This window comes from Panthera tigris, chromosome D1 (genome assembly GCF_018350195.1).
Source record: "Panthera tigris isolate Pti1 chromosome D1, P.tigris_Pti1_mat1.1, whole genome shotgun sequence".
NCBI lineage: Eukaryota > Metazoa > Chordata > Mammalia > Carnivora > Felidae > Panthera > Panthera tigris.
In genome coordinates, this window is record NC_056669.1 from 18895008 (window position 1) to 18918851 (window position 23844).

Sequence of the window (23844 nt, forward strand, 5' to 3'; positions counted from 1 at the left end):
GCGGAAATTCCACCAAGACACAGAGCTCTAAATCATTCTTTTTCGTGACTATGTAATATTCCGTCGTGTGGCTCTATCATCGTATCCTAACCTTCTCCTTAGCAATATGCCTGTTTGTTCCCAAGTTTGTTTGTTCATTATTGACCTTTTGAACAATGTGTGTCCCAATGCCTCCTTTTTTTGGTACGGGTGTTTTTATTTATGTCAGCTAAGTTCCCAGGAGGAGATTACAGAGGATATACGTACTTTTTAATTTTAATAAATATTACAATGTTTATAATTTTATATTTTATATTTATTTATACGTATATTTATTTATAATAATTATTAAAATTAAAATACTTTTAAATTTTAATAATACGGTCACAGTACTTTCTGAAAAGACTGTAACAGTTCTCATTTTCATCAGCTGTGTAAGAAAGTACTCCTTTGCTATACCTCCAGAAGGGTATTTTTTTTTTTAAAGAAATTCCTTGCCAGCATGATAGATATAAATGAATAATTTATTGCTCTAGACTGGGAGTCATGGGGGGGGGTGGACTCCTTCTCAGAACACTGTTTTTTTAACAGGCAGAATAAATTACATGGGATCACAAAGAAAACTAATTACATGGAAATATAGTTCTCAAATATCGAAAAACCTCCAATGTACAATATAGACGTATGTGTGTCTCTATTAACATATTAAATAACAGTCTAGTTGCAGGGCTCGTAGCTACCATTAATTCAAAGAAGTGAAATATAGATGATATTTCAACATATATGCCACAGCAGTAACATGATATGAAAAGATCTGTGATTTGTAATGGAGGCACAGTCATAGGTACTGCTCACGTGACTGTGGTTTGTCGCCTGCACTTGTGATTGAACGTAAACTCTCCAATTCAGCTGGAAATGAATGAAACTAGAAATGTAATGTTTTTCCGTGCAAGCTCATAGACTGCCCAATGTTATCCTTAGGCTCCTTGGGGCCTCTCCGTACTGTAGGTTGGGTAGGTGCCCCTGCTCTAGACTCTCAGAGAAGAGACTTCAGAGACTGTCCAATTCTACTCTTTCATTTTACCGCAGAGCAAGACGGTATCCTAGAGATCTGAGGTCAGATCTCCCAGCCCCCTTCCTGGTATTCTCTTGCCCCCAGTTTTCCCTCTCTCTAGGGAGGCCCACCCCAGCAGATGAGGTTGGCTTAGCCTCCTCTGTTTGGCTCCAAGTCCCGGCTAGACCAGCGGTTGGGAGACTACAGCCTGTGGGCCACGTCCAGCCTACTGCAGTTTCTTGTAAATAAAGTATTATCAAAACACAGCTGCAGCCAGCCGTTTTCATATTGTCGTGACTAGTTCCTGTTACGATGGCAGAGTTGAGCGGTTGCGACAGGGCACAGGGCCACAGAGCCTACAATGTTTACTCTCTGGCCCTTGGCAGGAAAAGTCAGCCAGCCCCCAGCTTAGACCCACAGGTGATGTGTAGTCTGACCGCCACTGTGCCTTAATGCTGCCTCTTCCAACTGTGGAGCTGGGGAGCACAACGGCACCCTTGTTTTAGGGACTTTGCATATACTGTTCCCACTCTCAAGAATGCTGACCCCTCAGCCCCCACTCCTGTGATTTCACTCCTTCCAAGAAGCCTTCCCTGATCAACCCCTTTCCTCAAGTCTAGTTTGCCTGCCCCTAATGCGTGCCCCTTGAGTGCCCACCTTGACTAGCACTGGCCATGTTTAACTGTAACTGTCTAGTGGCCTGTCTGTCCCCCACACTAGATATAAGCTCCCTGATAGAAGTTCACTAATATATCCACAGTATCTGGCTTTACGGAGACGCTCGAGACATATTTGTGGGCTGGCTGGCTGGATGAATGAATGAATGAATGAAGTAGGTGAAAGTTTATCCTCAATGGCCCCTACAGTTCCCTACTTTTTTATCCTTTTGTCTTTCCCTTCAAGGACAACCTATCACCACCCTGCTCTCCTTTAAATGGACTCACTATAATCCCCTCCTACTATTGAAATGTGTTTTCCGGAAATAACTTGATAAACTTATTCTTAAATATCTGATACAGATTAATGTAAGGGCCATGAGAGCACAAATCTTCTCTATGGTATTTGCCCCTTTTATCAAATGCCCAGTACGTACATGGGAGCGTACAAAGAAGGTGTTCGGGAGATATTTTTCCAAATAAATTAATGTTTGTGGTAGCTCAAGTTTGGCTTAAACCAAAGGAATACGTCTCGAATTGTGGAATTTTTGGTGTGGGAGGCCAAGTTGGGAAATATTTTTGGAAATAAAATAACTTCTCTTGTGGTTCTGAAATATCGCTAATTCAAAGACTTCCCCTTCCGCTTAACTGTGAAAGGTAGACTGGCGTCTTAGGTGTCAGGGTAGGGGATGGAAATGCTGGAGGAATGTGTATTAGGAGAGGTCTGAAAACCCAGGGAAGGTGGGTTTTTGTGAGAAAGTCTGGTATCTTTGTGGCTGCCCTGTCTCAAAATTCTTTCAACCCCGAATGTACAAAGGTTAACCTTTTTGATGTTTATGGGTAGTCTTGACAGCCCAGCTTCTTTTTATTTTAAATGTTTATTTTATTTATCTATTTTTTTTGAGAGAGAGAGAGAGAGAGAGAGAAAGAGAGAGAACAAGCAGGGGAGGGGCAGAGAGAGAGGGAGACACAGAATCTAAAGTAGGCTCCAGCTCTCAGCTGTGAGCACAGAGCCCGACGTGGGGCTCAAACCCATGAACTGTGAGTTTGTGACCTGAGCTGAAGTCAGACACCCAATTGACTGAGCCACCCAGGCACCCCGGTGACAGCCCAGCTTCTGATCCCCACTTCTAGCTCTGCTCTGGGGCCACCCTTGCTAGCTCTGGATGAGAGAGTAGAGTTAGTGTCTCATGTGCCGGGTGACTAGAGGTCCCCCTCCCAGGGCCAAGGTGCCATCACCGGTGCCTTTGGGGGCTCGTGGTGCCTCGGTTTGGGGTTGCTCCTGGCCATGCAGGCTGCTGGGAGGTGCCACCTGTTATGGCCCAATATCCTGTTTTCCCCATACTGGGCTTCTGTCTTTCTCCAATGCCCTGTGTCTGTACTGGTAAAGAGATCTCACTACCCCTTCAAAGTGCCAGAGAAGTTGGAGATCTCAGCAAAGTTTCCAGATCTTTTGCAACCTTCAAGGGGGCTAGAGAGCTGATCGGGTTCCTGTCCTAGCTAGAGAGGGCCCCTGGTAGTGAGAAGGGGGGAAGTGAGAAGTGGGGGGAGTGAGGAAAACGACAAACACAACCTTCCACATCTCTGCTCTCTCTGGACCGCGGCTGGGAAGGATAAGGTAGATTTGCGAATAGTGTCCCTTTTCCCACAATCACTGATTCTCAGGTAGCTTTTCTTGGGTGGAGAGGAAAAGACAGATTCTGTGTAGATGTAAGGCCTCTGGCTCGATGGGCCCCTAACGCTCTCTTTCTTTCCCAGTCCCCTTCTCCCTTTAAGCAGCCCTCTTGAGAAAATATTCCGGACGCCCCACAGTTCCAGTCCTTGCCCTGCTTGAGAATCCGTGAGGATTATCTGAGGTCTTTCGGTCTTGACCTTCTAATGCCTTCTTGCCCTGGGCAGCCAGTCCGTGGCCTGGGTCCATAAAGCCTTCCTAAAATGTCCAGGTGGTCCGGCCTGCTGTGCCACGTAAATGGCGTGTGCCAGAGATGGGAGCCTGGCCCGGGCAATGCCTGTAACAAGTCAGCACAGGAAAATCACGTAAGAGCCACAAACTTCTTAGTCCACAGGGCAGCTACAAATCCCTTCTTTTCTGGAACGTACCACCAGCCCGGGGATGGACTGTGACGAATATTTGGCCTCAGGCAATGCTGGAGCCTAGGGAATGCTTTAGATGCATGTGTGTTTTCTCACAGAATTATAAAGCCCAGCAGCTCCCGGTGCCAGAGCTCGCAGAGAGTTTCTGTGTTTTTCGACTATTCATTAGTGATTACATACCCCCCTGAACACCTGCAAAACCGATGCATAAAGCGAGCATTCATGGACTTTGGCAAGGCCTTCATGGGAACTGCGGAGCATGGGCCACGGTCATTGTATCTCCAGATAAAAACATTCTCTTACCAAGGAGGCCTCTGAAAATAGAAGCAGGCTGCAATTTCGGTTCGGCACCACGGGGTATTAAAAAGAAAAGTGTTACTTCACCTCGTCTCTTTATAAAGTCAGCACGCTGCGGGGCCGCGGCGTTCCTGGACAAACTCTCTTTCAGGGACCCTTTGGGGAGTGACAAGAGGGGGTGGTGGGCGCTGCGTGATCGGGCCAGAGGACGGCCCGGCCGTCGGTGCCTTGTGGCCTGCTCTCCTGCACGTTATACTGATTTACAGCAGGATAACAGGAAACACGGAGCCTGGGTGGCCTTCTGTGTAATCCTGGGTGACAGATTGCTTCTGCCCCTTATAAAAACGGTGCCATAATTAATCCAAAAAGGCCAACGGTAATAAATAACCATTAAAAGAAATAGCATCTTGATACAAAATATGGCGGTGACTTTTAGCATGGGTCTCTCTCACCGTTATTTATTTATTTATTTATTTGTTTATTTTTCTGGCAAACGTTGGCTCTTAAGTGACAAAATGGCTGCTGCCGGCACAGGAAGGCTCCGGAAATCGGGGCTGGGGGTACAGTGGTGAAGTCTGAGCTGGCTCAAGGGGCAGAGCCCAAGTGTCCTCAGAAGGACGGTGAGGACCGTTTTACAGGGTAGGGCAGCTGAGATTTCTCTGGGCATCAGAGAGCCCAGGCTCCTGAAAATGCAAAAATATTTTGTCTACAGAGGCAAAAAGACGTTTATGTTGATTCACTGTCAGATGAAATTGGCCGGCCTGGATAATTTAGCAGGGTTTTTCTTGAGTGTGGGTGGGTGGATGGGGGGGGGTAGGTGCGGGGTGGGGGGAACAGGGCTGGGGAGGGCCCCAGATCGCCCCTCTGCTCTGCCTGTGTAGACAGCCTCCAGTGGTCAATTAGCCTCCTGAAGTGCCTCATTCTCCGATAACAGCTTATCCGCTAGGAGAAGCAACGCTCACAGTATGTTTTATCCTCATACATATAAACACACATCGTCACAAACTCATTTAGGTTAGAAAGGACTTTTAATGGGACATCTGGCTCTCTTCCACGACTTCTTGTCAAGGCAAAGTAGATTCCCTTGTTAATATCCTGTAGCAACCACATGGATGTCTAGAATCTGTGGTTACGTAGAAATATTTTTTGCCTCTTGCTATCGATTCTGCTGGTACAGGGAGCAAAAATAAAATAGTTAATCCCAAGAAATGACCGCCAGAATTTCCATAGATATCATCACCCTGAAAGGTGGACGAAGCTTAAGTGCTGGCAAATAAGGGAAGCCAGGATTCTTAACAGAGAGTCATGGTCAGGGTGGTGGAACTGACTTGTAGCCGTGAGTAAAAATCCTGCTCTCCGGTTGGGGGAGCAGTGGAGGATAGCGGCTGAGGTATGGACTCTGGAGTGGGACTCCTCGGGTTTGAATCCCAGCTCGGTCACAAACTACCCGTGTGAACTTGGACCTGATTTTTGACCCCTCCGCTTTTCTGAGTTTAAGTGACTTCCTCATCTGTAAAATAGCATCATAATCGTTGCTAACCGCAGAGGGTCACTGCAAGACTTAAACAAGTTAACGTGGACAGAGCACTTTAAACGCTGCCCAGCTATATTGATGTTAATCGTCATAAGTTAAATTATCCAGATCACTGGTTATCGCTAAAGAATCGCTTGTGTCGGGGTGCCTGGGTGGCTCAGTCGGTTGAGCGTCGGACCCTTAATTTTAGCTCAGGTCTTGGTCTCGGGGTCGGGAGATCGAGTCCCAAGTTGGGCTCCACGCTCAGCCTGCTTAAGGTTCTCCCTCGCCCTCTCCCTCTGCCCGTTTCCCACTTGCACGTGTGCTCCCCCCTCCTCAAAAATAAGTAAATAAATAAAAATCCACCTCGAAGGGAATTTTCTGTATTTAAAGGAAATCATAGATGTTAAAGACCTGGCATATATTTGGCACTCAGACCGTTTTATTAGTATGAGCAGTGGTACCTCACCAAAGATCTCAGTGGATTATTTGGGGGAAGTAGAATAAATAAATAATGATGACGAATAACATGGGAGAATTTCATCAGCTGCAGTAACATCGGACACATGCACTTCTATCTCCTGGTGTCAATACGTAAGCACGGTGATACGAAGCAAGCTATTATTTGAATAATTCAGTGTGTGTAAAAAGTCGATACAATCAGGTCTCTACCACGTCTTGTTCTTTCTCACAGCAGGACTTTTTGTTTTGTTCTAGATAATGCCCTAAGCTTCCCGGTGTATTTTGCATGGAGGTAGCCACGATCTGCAATCTTGAAAAGAGAACAGCTAGATTGTACAAGATGATTTCTTATTATCCTGTTCGTGTCACCTGTTAACTCGAGGCTTGATTCCGCTCCTCCCACAGTGTAGACTCCGTGTTATGGTAAGTGGGGAAGGTTGTCAGTTACCTAATAATGATAAAGCTCTGGATAATTTAGGCAGAATAAAAAGCTTGCTCTTTTCTGGATGATCTGGTTAATTATCTGGTTAAATTAGGTTAAAACCTTTTTGTCAGGGGGGCCTCTAATTATCTGGAAAACCAGGTAACTGTGTCCTTTTAAGAGCCTTCAGGCTTGAATTATTCATCGACAGAACCCAGCATCCCGGGAAGACACCCAATTCTTTACCTGCCGTTTTGTGCATGGATTTGGATGGAGACTCGCTGTTCTATTTACAGCTTCTTGTCGATGCAAAATATTCAAACCATCTCCATTTTTTTTTTCCTTTACAAAGGAGAGATCCAACTTTGAGCTGTAAGGATGCTGGTGCTCCACTTGGAAGATCGGTAGCAAATTTTCCCAAGAGACACAAACAAACACATACATAACCGGAATATCAATGAGGTCTTTTTAGAGGAGACGCATTAAAATGCAAGGCAGGAGATAATGAGATAAGCAGCAAGTTACAGGTTTCTTAATTCTAGCGTGAAAGGAGGGGGGGGGGGGGGGGAAGAACAGAAAACCCCAGTAAAGTAGCTTAGCACAAGGATCTCCTGGGCTTGATATTAAGCTTGTATGTGTGTGTGTGTCTTGGGGGAGGGGGGGTGTTAGGGGGTGTTTTCGCCATCATCTCAGTGACATAAGTGGAAATGGAAAGAATTGTCTTTGAGGTGACAGGAGAGATATGAAAACCAAGCAAATCTTTTTTTTTTTTTTTTTTTTTTTTTTTTTAGATCCTGGTTTATGTCTGTGTCCCACCTCTACTAGCCTATTTCTTTTTTTTTTTAATTTTTAAAAAACATTTATTCATTTTTTTGAGAGATCGAAACAGTGAGTGGGGGAGGGCCAGAGAGAGAAGGAGACACAGAATCCGAAGCAGGCTCCAGGCTCTGAGCTGTCAGCACAGAGCCTGACGCAGGGCTCGAACCTATGAACCTTGAGATCATGACCTGAGCTGAAGTAGGACGCTCAACCGACTGGGCCACCCAGGTGTCCTATCTGCTAGCATATGTCTGAGTCAAATATAGGACATGTCTTCTGGTTATAGCTTGACTCTATCCTGGCTATTCTGGGGGAAAATTGTTACCATTTCTTGAGAACAGATGATGTGGCAGGTATAGCGCCGGCAGCTTTGACCTCATTTACAGCATCCTTTCCACAACCCAGCGGGGTGATGTTATTGCCCCTCTGGTGATAGATGGGGACAGAGGCTTGAGAGTTATTGCTCAAGGCTGGGAATCACACCCAGGTTACCTGGACTCAAAGCCAGGCTCTTAGCCACAGCAGCATTCAGAGCCACCAACGTCGTGTCCAGACAAATGGTCTAATTGCCCGGCTTCAGTCTGGCCTAGAAAAGAAGTAGGACAAGAAGTAGTCTGGGGCTACTTAGTGGAAAGGCAAGAGAGAGAGCCCTTGACTTCTGGCCAGAAAATCTGAGCACCAGCTAGCTGGTGGCTTTGGGCAGGTTACTTAACTTCTCTGAGCTAGTTTCCTCACTGGTAAAACTGAGATACGAATACATATTTTTCAGGGGGTGTTTTGAATCTTAATTGATGTAAATGAAAGCACAGGACTACTTAATTCATGTTTAAAAAAAAAAAAAAGGGAGGGAGCCAAAACATAAGAAACTCTTAAAAACTGAGAACAGGGGTGCCTGGGTGGCTTGGTCGGTTAAGCATCCGACTTCGGCTCAGGTCATGATCTCACGGTCCGTGGGTTCGAGCCCCGCGTCGGGCTCTGTGCTGACAGCTCAGAGCCTGGAGCCTGCTTCCGATTCTGTGTCTCCCTCTCTCTCTGCTCCTCCCCTGTTCATGCTCTGTCTCTCTCTGTCTCAAAAATAAATAAACGTTAAAAAAAATTAAAAAAAAAAAAACAAAACTGAGAACAAACTGAGGGTTGATGGGGGTGGGAGGGAGGGGAATGGGTGATGGGTATTGAGGAGGGCACCTGTTGGGATGAGCACTGGGCGTTGTATGGAAACCAATTTGACAATAAATTTCATATTAAAAAAAATAATGAATGGAATAGCACAGTATAAAAAAGTAAAAATAAAAAAATAAAGTTACCCCCCAAAATAAATAAATAAATAAATAAAATAAAAATAAAAACCAAACCAATAAACAAAAAACAAGATTGTAAGTCCAGGAGGAAATCAGGCTAAATATTCACATAATTAAAACAAAAATTTTTTTTTAATGTTTATTTATTTTTGAGAGCGCAGGGAGGGGCAGAGGGAGAAGGAGACACAGAGTCCGAAGCAGGCTCCAGGCTCCGAGCTGTCAGCACAGAGCCCGACGTGGGACTCAAACTCCCAAACCTTCGAGATCCTGACCTGAGCCAAAGTGGGCCGCTCAACCGTGCCCCTAAACATTGATATAAATTAAAGTTACCTCCTCTTTTCAGTAAATGGTGTTGGGAAAACTGGACAGCCACATGCAAAGGCATGAAACTGGGCCTCTGTCTTACACCATCCACGAAAAGTAACTCAACATGGATTAAAGACGTCAGTGTAAGACCTGAAACCACAAAACTTCCAGAAGAAAACATAGGTGGATAAGCTCCTTGACATCCATCGTGGCAATAATTTTTTGGATTTGGCAGTAAAAGCCTGGGCAAGAAAAGCATAAGTAAACAAGTGGGACCACGTTAAACTATAAAAATCTTCTACACGGCAGAAGAGAACACCAACAAAATGAGAATTTGCAAATCATATATCTGATAAGCGGTTACTACACATAAAACATATAAAGAACGCAGACAACCCAATTGCAAAATGCCAAACTATCCGGTTTAAAAACTTAGAACTGCCATGTGTTCCAGCAATTCTTCTTCTAGGTATTTATTCAAAGAATGCTAAAACATGGGGGCGCCTGAGTGGCTCAGTCGGTTGAGCGTCCGACTTCGGCTCTGGTCATGATCTGGCAGTTCGTGAGTTCGTGCCCCGCCTCGGGCTGTGTGCTGGCAGCTCGGAGCCTGGAGCCTGCTTCGGGATTCTGTGTCTCCCTGTCTCTCTGCCCCTCCCCCCGCTCATGCTCTGTCTCTCAAAAATGAATCAACGTTAAAAAAAAAAATAAAAGAAAAGAATGCAAAAACACTAACTCGAAGAGATACCTGCATTCCCACAGTCATTGCAGCATTATTTACAGCAGCTAAGATATGGAAACCACCTATGTGTTCACCCAGGGATGCATGGATAAAGAAAATGTGATATATGTTACATCTATAATATATACAGTATTACTCCGCCATAAAAAAGAAGAAAACTTTGCTATTTGCAACAAGGATGGACCTTGATGGTTATCATACTAAGTGAAATAAGTCGAAGACAAATACCATATGAGTTCATATGTTGAATCTAAAAAAGCAACCCCCCAAAACCCAAGCTCATAGATACAGAGAACAGATTGGTGGTTGCCTAGAGGTGGAAGGTGGGGGGGGGGGGGTGGATGAAATAAGCGAATGGGGTCAAAAGGTATAAACTTCCAGTTATAAAATAAATAACTCCTCAGGGTATAATGTGTAGCATGATGCCTATAGTTAATAATACCTTGTTGCATATGTGAAAGTTGCTAAGACAGTGTATGTTAAAATTTGTAACTACGTATGGCGACAGATGTCAACGAGACCTATTGTGGTGATCATTTTTGCAATCTCTACAAACGTCGGAACGTTATGTTGCACGCCTGAAACAAATACGATGTTATATGTCAGTTATGTCTTCATAAAAAGAAAGCAGAAAGGTTTACTTCCTCTCTGGGCCCACTGTTACCACCTCAGCCTAGGCCCATAATCTCACCTGGACTTTTGCAACATTTTCTATCAACTTCACCTGCCTGTAAGCTTTGTCTCTCTCTCTCTCTCTCTCTCTCTTTTTAATGTTTATTTATTTTTGAGAGAGAGAGAGACGGAGCGCAAGTGGGGGAGGGGCAGAGAGCGAGACGGAGACACAGAATCCAAAGCAGGCTCCAGGCTCCGAGCTGTCAGCAGAGAGCCCAATGTGGGGCTCAAAGCCGATGTCAGATGCTTAACCGACTGAACCACCCAGGTGCCCCAAGCTGCTATCCAAGAGAGCATTCTGAAATTACGGTATGATATTGTGACTCCCCTACTTAAAATCCTCCAGTGGCACCTCAAAGACTATGGGACCAACCCAAATTCATCACTGCAGTGCAGATATGGGTGTCTCCATGATTTGGTCCCTGCCCCCTTGTAAGCCCCTTTTCCTGACACGCCCGCTGTATTGAGCTGTGGTTTCAAAAATGAATCGTAATCTTTCCTACATTCAGATCTTTGCACACGCCGCGCTCTCTTTTGGGAATGGCTTCCGGCTCAGATTCATTCACTTCTGCTCCAAACCTTCGCTGATTTTTCTAGCCCAGAGTTGCTACATCCTCCTCTCTGTTGCAATAGCTGGAAACTTCCCAGATCGTGGCAATGGTTTTCTTACATGTATCTCATCTGCTAGATTGAGAGCTGCTTGAACCCAGGCCCAGGAGGATCTGTCTCTGTAGTCCTAGCTACATATCCTTTATTCAAGATGCTTCCTACATATCCTTTATTCAAGAAAGACTTGGGGGCGGGAGTGGACAATGGACCAATTAGGAGAAGGCTGCAGTTGTCCCGGGGAAGAAATGGCAAAGATCTGGACTATGAGGTAGAGGGAGATCTGGGTTTCACCTCTCTCAAAACCCATCCCCTCTGCATTGATCGATTGGTTGGTCAAGTGGGCACCTCCTCTGTTACCTGCCTGTCCACAGATATCTCTTGAAGCACAGCTTCCCCCCCCCCCCCCAGAGTGGAGGAGCTGAGGGGCACCTGAGTGGCTCAGTCGATTAAACGTCTGACTCTTGATTTCTGCTTAGGTCATGATCTCATAGTTTGTGAGATTGAGCCCTGAGTCAGGCTCCGTGCTTTCAAAAGAAAAAAAGAAAAAAAGAGTGACCTGAACCAGGTCAGTGGCAAGGGGATGGAAAGGGAGGAGTGGGTTCAAGAGGTTTAAGGGATTATTGAAAAGTGGAATTAAGAGAAACAATTGTATGTGAAGGTCAAGGTAGAGAGAAAAATCCAGCACGAATTATCCCAGTGAGTCAGGAGGGAGAGCATGATATTTCCACCTTTAACACAATCTATTTGTTATTCAGAAAAAGGGAAAAGTAACTGCTTACGCGTGGGTCATGCCCAAGCCAGTCTGAAAGCTTCAGAACTAACAGGGTAGCAACAGAGGCTGAAAGGTGGTCATGTAGAAGCCGGAGGTCTGCAGTAAACTTGTGCTGGGTGAGCTCAGTCCTTCACAGAGGAGGAAGAAGAAGGGGCTTAGAGGGATTTGGGTTTCCTACCAGGGCAGAAAGTTTTCTGATCTCGTAACGGCTCGAGTGACAGAGCGGTCGTTCTGTCATTCTAGTCGGTGTCAAGGTGAGGGTTCCCTCCAAATTCCCTCTGGTTTTCTCTCCAAATATCTGGCAGTTCTGGAAAGGGCAAAACGTATTTATTTATCATTGTTACGTTTATACTGAGAGCATGTGGCTGTGTCTAAATGGGCGGTGTTTAACAAAGGTTAGTCTTTTATATATTTTTGATCCATCTGATGACTTTAGGGGGATGGTGGAGGAAGCCACTCAGAGGCTGTATTTCACCAACCTCCAAATTCAGTTTGCAGATGAGAGAACGGAACCCCTAAATTTGAATGGACTGCTCCCCAGCCACTGTAGTACCAGAAACACACTTCCCCCACCCCAGCCTTCCTAGGACTCAGCTCTTGTACATTTTTCATTGTTCCCTGCTCTCCTCCAGCCTTCACAACCAAATGCTTTCAGGATCAGAAAGCTGACGCTCCAGAAGGTATGGCAGTTGGGTAAATGGTTTGAAGTTTTGGCTACCCACCTTGGTTTAGAAGACAGGTCTTGGTTTTAGGAACTGAACACCAATTTCAGCTTCAAGGAAAAAGTCTTCTGTGTCCAGATTTCCTACACATTGTGAGAGGGTCGAGAGAAAGGCTGTTCGTGTTTTAGACAGAATGGACTTTAAAGCAGTGGTTTCAATGTTGACTATATATTGGAATCACTTCAGTGCTTAAAAATTCCCGATGCCTTGGTCCCACTCCAGAATTCGTAATTTAGTTGGCCTGGGGGTGCGGTGCGGGCGCTGAGGTTTTTGAAAGAGCCTCACGTGTTCCCAGTACTAAAACCAAGGCTGAGAACCACTCTCTGGGATGTCTCGGCCTCCGTTAGCTCTAAACAGTTCACAAGAGCTGTTGGCCTCACCTCGTGCAGGGGGCTGTTGGCGGCCTTGACGCGGAAATCGGAATGAGAACAAAGAGAGAGGAAGTTAAGACATAAGAAAGTATTCAGAATAAAGGTTCCTTATTAACCAAACCCAGTAAAGGGGGGAAAAGATGTTTTCATTTCTGCCAAAGGCCATATGCGAGTGCCTGTGGGGGAAAGCGTATCCATAGCTTTGTGACTGAACCAATAATTCATATCTGATTCAGAAGCTGACGTTGTTGGATTATAGCTCTACAGCTGTTCGTAGTCTCAGCCCAGCCTTTCCCAATGGGACTCATTGTAGCAACACATCTCATTTATAGAACTCATATGCAGGGGCCCAGAGACCCCAAAACTGTAAATTAAAACCTTGTGTATATTACTTTGGTGAATTCAATTCCGAGGCATTTTGGCTTCTCCAAACAGGCCATTTTCACTAGAAAGTGGAGGGAGCCGGGAACACAATGGAAAGGAAAGAGGTCGTTTGTATTCACCCTTCCTATTTCTGGTTGGAGATCTTGACGCGAAGGTCATAATGGAAATAACTTCTGATAAAATGCTGAGGCTTTGGTCAGGCGTGGTACTGGCATGCCATGGCGGGGGGGAGTAGGGTGGGAAAACAAGTGAGCAGGAAAGACAGAAGGATGGAAATTTGGAGCCTGAGTGCTAGACCTAGAAAGTTCCTCGGAGACCACCTTCTGGTAGAAGACCAGCTCAAAAGGTAGTTATTCTTAGAGGCTTCTCTGGAGGAGGGCTTTTTTTTCCTCCAAGTTGACAGTAGGAAAGGAAACTGAGACCCAGAGAGAGAACATATCTTGACCAAAGTCACACCATTAATTAGCAGATAAGGTGGCACTAAAAGCTATGTGTCTGGACGCATCATCCAGCGTCCCTCCCTCTTACCAGGTTGCCTTCATGGTACTTTGGTGGTATTAAAGGAGACCTAAGGAGAGAGTGTTCTAGGTACTATTGTGAAGACGAAGTAAGCCCATGAATCAGAAAAAATGGCCAGGAGTTTCAGGTCAAGAGAATTTTCCAGGCTTGTCCCAGATAAGATACGCCTAGGGCTTGAGGGTGATCCAAAAGTGGGGATAGATGTGGGGGACATTTTAGAGGGTGAACGAACCAGATCAATGACGTACTTACTGGATTTTGAAGAGGAAAAAGGATAGATAGGGCCGGGAGATGATGACTGTCTCATCTCGATGCCCCACAGATCTGCATGTGTCCCTGTCCAGTGTGTTGACTTAAACTACTCAGGTAATGGCTTCTATCATGTAGTTAGTTCTTCTCTATTTAGAGCCAGACGCTTTCCTCTTGTCTCATATTATTAAGGAATCAAGGACTAACACCATCGCTCTTCTGCTTCCTAGGGTTTCCACTTCCATTGCTGTCCTTGATACTGTTGCTGATGTGCTATTTGAGAAGACCAGGCATTTATACCCCAAACAGGTAAGTCCAGAGAAGTTTTCTCCCGCTCTTTCTAACCACCCCCTACTCTACCGTATGTAACTGAAATTTATTTCTGAAGCATTTAAAGGAGAGCTTGCTGTGTACAAAGTACCGTGCTGAAGCTCAAGGGCCAAAATGAAAAGCATCGTGACTATGCCAGGAGTTCAGGCAGTGGGAAGACCATGAAAATCAGGGCACCAGAAGTGGCCCTGTGGAGGAAGCAGGTTTGAATCGATGCTGTGCAGGAGGGACATGGAAGGCCTCAGGGCAGGAGAGACAGCTTGAGCACAGACGTGGATCGGGAAATGTTTTCGACATACTGGATGATGGTGGCCGGACCAGTGGCGCAAACCTTTGGGAAGAAGGAAGTAGGGACCAGGTCGCGCCTTGGGCATTGACTTGCTGTCCAGGTGTCGAGGCATAGCAAATGTGTTGGATGGAGCCATTTGCACCTTGTTCTGAACTGTGTCACAACCCGCACTTTGCACCAGTGGGATGGCTGGATGAAATTCTACTGCATCCTACGTCCGGCAAAGTGTGACTGCTGCTTTTTGGTCGGTGAACTGAATGCGTGGGAGGTGAAACCTCTGCACTTGGTCGCATTAGCACCTTGCTCCAAACAACTCAGATACACTTCACAGCCTCCCCCCCACCCCCACTCCCTTTTGGCCTGTGACCTCATGCAGCCTCATAGATAAAAAGACTTCTAACACGGTCATTGCTAAGTGAATGGTTTTGAAATGAGGCCCATCTTGTGTTTGCTATCTTTGCGTCTGTGTTTCCTCCTTGGAAGTTCTTGGCCAACCACAGCCAACCACGCTGTGACTGCCTCACGTCGGAAACACAACTGCTGGGTGACTGACTATATTGTCTTCCTGTGAGACACCCTGCAGTTTTAACAGGCAAGACAAATCTGAATGAGAAGGGGGTGGCGAAGAAGAGTATGAGGGTCTGGGTGGTTTTTGGTTATGGGGCAGCCAAACAATTCCAAGTTAAGCTTCTATGGTAATGTTCAGGGACTTCTTCTGAAGCTCACTCTGCCTCTTGATGATGGTGGAGTCTTACCCAGTTGGCCTCAGACAGTAGACCACAGGCTGACGTAGTTTGTGAATTCTATCTCAGCATGTCTCTACCTGGGTCTGGCCAAGGAGCTCAGGTTGGCTGTAGGGATGATAACGTGTTTTTCTTGCCCGACCTACTACTCACCCTCCAAGGCCAGATCGCAAGTTGTTTCTGCCACAAAGCCTGTCCCCATCACTCCAGCTCGCTGAGATCGTCACCTATTTAAAATTCATAAATCTCATTGTCTGTACCTCTCACTTGCAAATAATTGCATATTATCTTGCCAAACCACTTGTCACGTTGTCTCTTCTCTAATGTAATCCTTATGCTGGTACTTACATTGGATATGTTGATGCTTTGTTCCTCCAGATTGGTTGCAAGCTCCGTGTGAGCAAGGGGCAGACCTACTGGTTCATTGTATATATAATCATGTTACTTTGCATTTCTCTGGCACTTTAGAGCTTACACATCTATTACCTTATTTGCGCCTCACGATAATTCTGTCAGTTTAGAAGAGCCGGTGTCGTTAGTTCCCTCTTTTCCCAGACAGGGTAGCCTGGAGTTAAGAAGCATAAAATGTTTTGCCCAAAGTCACGCTGTCCCATATTTTCTACGGGACAGGGCCATCGGAGATGCTCAATCAGTATCATCGATTTATCTGTTCGTTAAATCCGGGCTCGGTTCCGCCACCAGTCTGATGTCTTAAGCAATAGGTTCTGAATCTGGGAGAGACGACTGGCTGGGAAAATCTCCCGAACTGACTGGCTGAATAGGCAACCTTCTGCTTCACCCTCAGTGTTTGAAATGCGTTTGGTAAATCAGGACAACACAGACAGATGATAGCTCCGATTTTTACCATGTGTCCCTCCTCCCTGTTTTCCTCCGGAGGATGTTGCTGAGAATCCCTTTTTGGCTGCTTGCTTTCCCTCTCCTTTTCACGCTGCCTGGAAAGACACAGGTGGGGGTCATGAAACAGTGGGTTTTTACATTCTTCTTTCCAGATGTCATCTATTTAGTTCTTGCAATAATACTTGGCAGCCATATTCGATGTTAGAAGTGTAAAGATTACTTGAAACCATATGACAGAACGGTTTTTCTTATGGAACCGACTGTTGAAAGAGGCTTTGGTAGAAAAGTGGCACAACAAAAATGGAATTTGTAAAGGGGGATTTTATACCTTTGACATTTCCAGGAGGAGCCTGTCAACCTGAGAAGGACCAAAGTGCATGGTCCTAGGGTCCTAGGGTCCAAGGACCTAGGGCCCTTTCTGCCTCAGTGTGTGCAGCACAGAGGGAATCCAAGCGTGTGTAAATTAGCCGCCCCTTCCTGCCCCCCCCAGCGCCCCCCTCCCTGCTCCCACCCCCTCCGCGTCCCATTCTGTCCTCGGTGTATTCAGACGAAAGTAAAGTTTTCAATTTGTCGGAATTACCTGAGAAGTTGTAAGGATAAATGAGGTGTGAAAGCACTTTGAAAGTGGAGAACTGCTTTGAAGAATCCAGACCCAGTCTAAACAGAACCCCCTGTACTTTATAATCCAAGAAGAAAGCAGACAATGACAATGATAAAAATGAGATTGGGGAAGAGGTAGAGGAGAAGTGGGCTTCGAGGGAGTGTGTCCCTGGGTCAGAGGCAGCTTGGGGGCAGAAAGAAATGCTAAGGAGTTCCAAGATTTGAACCCAACTGTCACTTGCGTGCGCGGCGTAATGGGGATGATTCATCACATGTCTGTGACTGTGTTTCCTTATCGGTGAAATGGTGATAAGCTTTGTAAACAGAAAGGCGCTATATGAAGGTAAGGGATTACAGTTGTTATTTAGAACAGTATCTTGCGGCTTTGACATGGGCTTTTATGAAGTATGTTGTGGCTTTTAATGTTCCCATGGATGGTCCAGGAACCACAATGTCTACAGTAATTAAGCAAAGACTCAGTTACGACCATTAGTTACTGTTTTAGAAAGGGAACTGATGACCTTGAGAAACCGTGCCCCAGCACTCCCTCAAAGACCCTGGCTCTTTCTAGGAAGATCTCTTCTTGACTTCTTGATCCCAGACGTGCCCTGACTTTCCCTCCACCTCTGTGCTTTGGTCCATCGAGCTCTTCAGCCTGGAGGTGGGGTGGGGAGGTTCTGCTATAATCCTGTCCGGTCCGCAGGACTCCCTTGTGTCGTCAGTGAAGACTTTTCGTGAAGTCTTTCTTGGTGAATACCAAATGGTAGTGATTTGGAATCTCTGCAAGGTGCCTGGTCTGGGCCCCTTGATTCGGGGCCCTGAATCAAGGATGTGGTACGGATTCAGAAAACAATTGGTGGCTGATGATGGGATTCTCACCAAAGAGATTCAGAAAGGGGTTCTTAATTAATTTGTAGTTTGTCACAACATTAAATCCACCAAAATAGTTCATTCCCCTGAGCATTCTGTCTACTCCAGACCTCTCAATACAAACCATCTTTAATGTCTCTGGGTATTTTGTTGACTTTAAAAGAAGCAGACGCCCAACTTGGCAAATTTGGAGACTACAAAAGACTTAAAGAAGAAGAGTATAATAATAATAATAATAATAATACAATATTGAGATACTGTGTTCTATTTTTACTGGGTATGAAAGTTTTGAGATTAAATTCTAACATATAATTTTATGACATTTTTCACTTAATAGAATATCAGAGGCATTTTCTGTGCCATTAAAAAATTCTAACAAAATATATTTTTGGTGACTACATAATGTTCCATCATATGGATAGGCCATAATTTACTGAACCATTACCTTCTATTGCTCATTTAGATTAGATCCAATTTTCATTTATCATAAATGATTCGTACATGAATATATATATTTTTTGGTTTTTTTAATGTTTATTTTTGACAGAGAGAGAGACAGGCAGGGCATGAGTGGGGGAGGGGCAGAGAGAGAGGGAGACACAGAATCCGAAACAGGCTCTAGGCTCTGAGCTGTCAGCACAGAGCCTGACGCGGGGCTCGAACTCACGGACCGCGAGATCATGACCTGAGCCGAAGTCAGACACTCAGCTGACTGAGCCACCCAGGCGCCCCTCGTACATGAATACATTTAAAAACATCTTTGTGCTTCACATTTTTCCTTAGGATACATGAATAGAACTAAAATCACTAAGGCACAAACTTTTTTTAAGCCTCTGGGTGCATTTTCCCAAATTATTTTCCAGAAAGACTGAAACAATCACATCTATTTTCATTAATGGGTCTTAGAGTGCCCATTTCATCGTATTTACTCTACATTTTATTACTTCAACTGTCTGACCAACTGTTTTAGAGGGTGTTTTGGATCAACGGTGGTTTGCTTTGTTTTGAAAGAGAGAGAGAGAGACAGAGAGACAGAGACAGAGAGAGGGAGGGCGAATGGGGGAGGGGCAGAGAGAGAGAGAATCCCAAGTAGATTCCTTGCTCAGTGTGAAGCCACTCAGGGCTCGATGCCACGACCCAGGATCATGACCTGAGCCGCGTCAGACGCTCAACTGACAGACCCCTCGGGGCACCCTGGATCAACCTTGTTTTAACACATGATACTTATTTAATGTTAGTCATTTATTTCTGGAAGGTTGTTTTGGTGAAATGATCGATGTCATCTTCTGAATTGATGTGCGGTGCCACTAATACAATCCTGGTGGGTATGACGTTAACTCTAAATAATACAGACCTTAAAGTGGTATGCAAGTATGCCCTTTTGTGCTGGTGGCTCTTATGATTTCCCAAGAAACAATAGAAGTTAGGCAACTCACAGATCTAAGAAGATGTCTACTGCAGCAATTTAGGATGGAAACAGTCTTCGGTAAACACAGCAATGTAAGGACGCGGACTAAAATTGAAGGATAAGTCGAGCGCTTATTAAAAATGAGAGAGGAGATTCAAGCCCATTGTGTAACTATATTAGCAATGTTTTTTGCCTGCGGCGAATTAGCAACTCAAAACTAAAGATGTGCGTGTATGTGTGTGTGTGTGTGTGTGTGTGTGTGCATATACACTATTAGATGTGTCTGTATCCATTTATTATTATTACTTGCATTTCTTCTAAAGCTTTTATGTCATTATTTTCTTTTCTTCCAGGTCATAAGGGGACCACTGCCTTCCGAATGAATATGAGTATCTTCATGGAAAAAATATCTTGAGAGGAAAAAAGGTTACTGAATTTATTATTTTTTAAAAGTTTTCTTAAGTTTATTTACTTATTTTTTTTTTGAGAGAGAGAGAGAGAGAGAATGAGAGAGTGCGGGCAGGGAAGGGGCAGAGAGAGAGGGAGAGAGAGAGAATCCCAAGCAGGCTCCGCACTGCCAGTGCAGAGCCTGATGTGGGGCTTGAACCCATGAACCGGGAGATCATGACCTGAGCCAGAATCAAGAGTCAGACGCTTAACTGACTGAACCACCCAGGTGCCCCCAAACCACTGAATTTATATCAGAAAATCCAGTGGAAGTGATCAGGACGGCAAAGTGGAATCACGGTCCTTAGGAGCAAGAGGGAATTAGAGATAGTATAGTCCAACCCTTCTTTTTATAGATGAGGAAACTGAAGTCTCTTGAAGTTAAAATAATTCATCTAAAGAAAGACAGCAGGGTGGGTCCAGACATGGGTCTCAAACCCAGGTCTCCCTGTTTCAGGGGTAGTGTATTTTCTACAAAGCCACTCTGTCTCTCAACAAGTAATTTTGTTAGCAGACGGTATTGCACGGAGATTTGTGAACTCTTCTTTATATTTGTCAACTCAAGAACTTTGGCTGGGTGTGCGGAATGGAGAACCCTTTGTTCTATTATTTATGGAGACATCACAGAACAGCCGGTTGGAGCTAAGGAAGCACCAAAATAATGTACCGGGTGAGAATCCTCCCTTGTTCTCCGAGATCCTGATGGTGTACCCCAAAAGACATTTTATCACTGGTAATTCTGCGTTGTCATGTGGGACTACTCAGAGTGAAATCACACACTGAATCATTGAGCTTTGTTATATTTAACACAACTGCTACCTTACCTTCTCCAAATGCATCCAGTGTGAATGTTATGAGTAAGGACAAAGATTTTGGATGAAAGGGTTATGGATTTACATGAACATTAGGCATCAGTGGGCTTGTCTCCAGGAAGCTATTTGGACTGAATGACCAAAAGGCTGAGACCTGGTTTCCTGGAGCAAAATGAAGAAGAAAATGACAACAACAGTTCGCATGATTTAGGGTTGAGGTACTTAATAACACAGCAACATGAGGGCTTTTTGAGGTGGTTTGTTTTGTTTTGTTTTGTTTTTGTTTGTTTGTTTGTTTGTTTTTGCTTCAGTAATCGGCATTGACTTCAACAGATTCTTGTTCAGTTTTGGTTACAAATATCTATGTCGAAATTTTCATTCATAAAGTTAAGGAGACAAAAGCAGGCATGCCGTATTTCTAGCACCATTTCTGTCCCCTGTCCCCATTCCTGACTCTCTGGTCCACTTCCCTGGCTTATCTGAATACGTTTGTATCTCAAGTCTTCCTGGTAGAGACGTGACCTTTGATGAGTTTCCATCCTAAGGGGAGAAGAGCAAAGAGGCCACAAAAAAACTAATATTTTCCTTTTGTATAACTCGTCTAATTTAATTCCCGATTGCCACCCTCATTTCCATCTTCATTTTTAGGCTAACCAATCAGAAGGCCATGGTCCCCCTTGGCTGCCTGTTTATCCAGACACCGGAAGAATTACTCAAGACCTAACTTTCTTTTTATTGCACTTCTTACGAGTACCAGGTAATAAATCAATTGGGCAAGGACAGATACAGAAAAGCAATATTTAAAATGACTTATGATGTAAAAGAGATGACTTTGCTATTATGTTTTATCAGAGGCAGCCACTAACAAGCATAATGTAATTCACAATGCTTAAGCAGGGTGACTTTAATTGCAGTGGTCATTAAATTCACAGGACCATTAAATGCATTAAAGGAGGGAGCCAGTGAGCTATCATGAATGAAATAAGGCCCCCACTCACCCCACTTCACCCTATTTAACTGGAATTGAACTTAGTCCGGGTCTCTGATATGTCACAACCCTTGACTTCCTCTCCTCCTTTCTCTACAAAGTTGCTGTGGCTGTTTCAGAACAGCTCCAACACAGAAGCATTCAAGGGGAAAGAGAGGCAGACAGAGTTATTATCAAAAGACATCGAAATGTACTAGTGGATTAAATTTTGCCTATTACGTTTTATAGCATTTTCAAGCTTGAAGTCTACTCACATCTAGTTTTGATAAGTTTGTCATCTTCAGAAGCTGACATAAGAAAAGAACTACTAGCATCAAAAATTTCCGTCTCCCCAGTAATGACAGAAATGTAAACTGAAATGTATCAAATTGATCAAAACTAGAAACACAATGATTTTTCCTATTGGCGGGAAGTGTATAGGGAAGTCATCACTTTCTCACCTTGTTGTGGGACGTTAAACATGAATAAAAATTTCTGGAAAACTCTTTGGTACTGTGTATCAAAAACCTTAAAAAAGTGTTCTTATATATCAAGGCAGAACTTCTGTATCTAGGAAATTATCATCAAAAACGATGAAGATTTAAGTATAAGGAGAAACGTAAAAAGAAATTGGAAATAATGCCCTAATTATCCCACACTAAGAGATTGAGTAAATAAAGTAACAGAGACAATAAATGAATATTATACACAGATTTATTTTTCTTTTATTTAAAAAAAATTTTTTTTTAACATTTTTATTTATTTTTGAGACAGGGAGAGACAGAGCATGAACAGGGGAGGGTCAGAGAGAGGGAGACACAGAATCCAAAACAGGCTCCAGGCTCTGAGCCGTCAGCACAGAGCCCGACTCGGGGCTCGAACTCACAGACCGTGAGATCATGACCTGAGCCGAAGTCGGCCGCTTAACCGACTGAGCCACCCAGGCGCCCCTATACACAGATTTAAAGCAGTGTTTTAGAAGTGTACTTACTGAGAAGGAAAAGACATTAACAACATAAAGTGATGAAATGTGTACCACAAAACCTTATGAATGGCATGGACCCATTTTTTTAAAAATGTCTTTTTTTTTTTTTTGAGAGATAGAAAGAGAGCATGAGTGGGGAAGGGGCAGAGGTAGAGAGAGAGAGAGAGAGGGAATCCCAAGTAGGCTCTGGACACAGGGCTCGATCTCACAACCATGAGATCATGACCTGAGCCAAAATCAAAAGTCAGAGGTTTAACGGACCGAACTACCCAGGCACTGCTCTAAGAACGTATTTTTAACGCATATCTACCTTTACATAGAAAAGAGTGGGGATTTATGTTCGTTTTTTTTTTTCTCTTCAATTTCATGTTTCAACATTCATATCTTTTCACCCTACTGTTCTGACATATTGGGGGTATTTCAGGGTTGTTTTTACGCAAATGCTCTTTCTCTCTTTTGTCCTGGGTCTTCTAGAACATTGTTCTCAACTTAGAACACTGTCTCTTCTGTCCTCCCTTTTGCACAACCACCTCAAGCTTGGCCCAGGTCTCACGTTAAATATTTTCTACTCCAGAAATCCTTTCTTGACCTCTCAAGTCTGAGCTGGGTTCTCCTTCAACTCCTATTCCTATTCCACAGTATACCTTTTGTATCATTGTAAGGGCCTGTTTACTCGTTCGTATCATCCATTCTTTCTGGGAGGACAGACTGTATCTAGATCCTTATCTATATGTGGTCGTTTCTCTTCAAGATGGCCACCATCAAGTCCTTCCCTTCTTGTATCTGCGTGCCACACCCCCTGTGGAAAAGTGAAGCCTATTCCTTCCCTCACTTTGAATCTGGGTGGGCTTTAATGATTCACTTTGACTAAGAAAATGTGGTAGAAGTGATGTGCAGGGACTTCTAAGGCTTCCAGTTGGGTTTCTTGGAACACTTGCCACGGTGAAGTTAGTCATCTCATAAGGACTACAAATACTGTGAGATAGCCATGCTGTGAAAAATCCAAGCAAAGTGGAGAAGCCTCAGAATATGAGACATCCTGTGGGGGGAAGGTGGGAGGGGGAATGAGAGAGCAAGATAGAGAAACAGATGTAGAGAGGCAGAGAGAGGCAGAGAGAGATCGAGAATGGCCAAGGAGCCCTGAGGTTCTAGACACTTGAGGGGAGATGCCACCTTCGAAGTAAACCCTCCAGCTCACCAAGCCAACAAATGCCAAGTGCATCCAGCTCAACCATTCCCAAATCCTTGACTCTCAAAACTCACGAGCAAAATTAAATTGCTGCCGAAGCAACTACATTTTGAGATAGCTTATTACATAGTAATAGATAACTAACTGTAACATCAGCCTGGCATGTATTGAGCCTTCCATAAATATCTATTAAAGGAATGCATAATGGGGGTTTTTACTTCATTCCTCACCCCACCCACTTTCTTGTTTCCTTGTCATGTGGATCAACCATAAACCACAAAATCTTTTCAGTTTCAAGAGATCTGAAAATGGCAGATTATGGCCAGCTGACCGGAGAATATCTCTGATTTAACCCAGTTCTGTACAAGTGTCCTAAATTCTTTCTGCTAGAGCAGCTTTTCCATGACAGC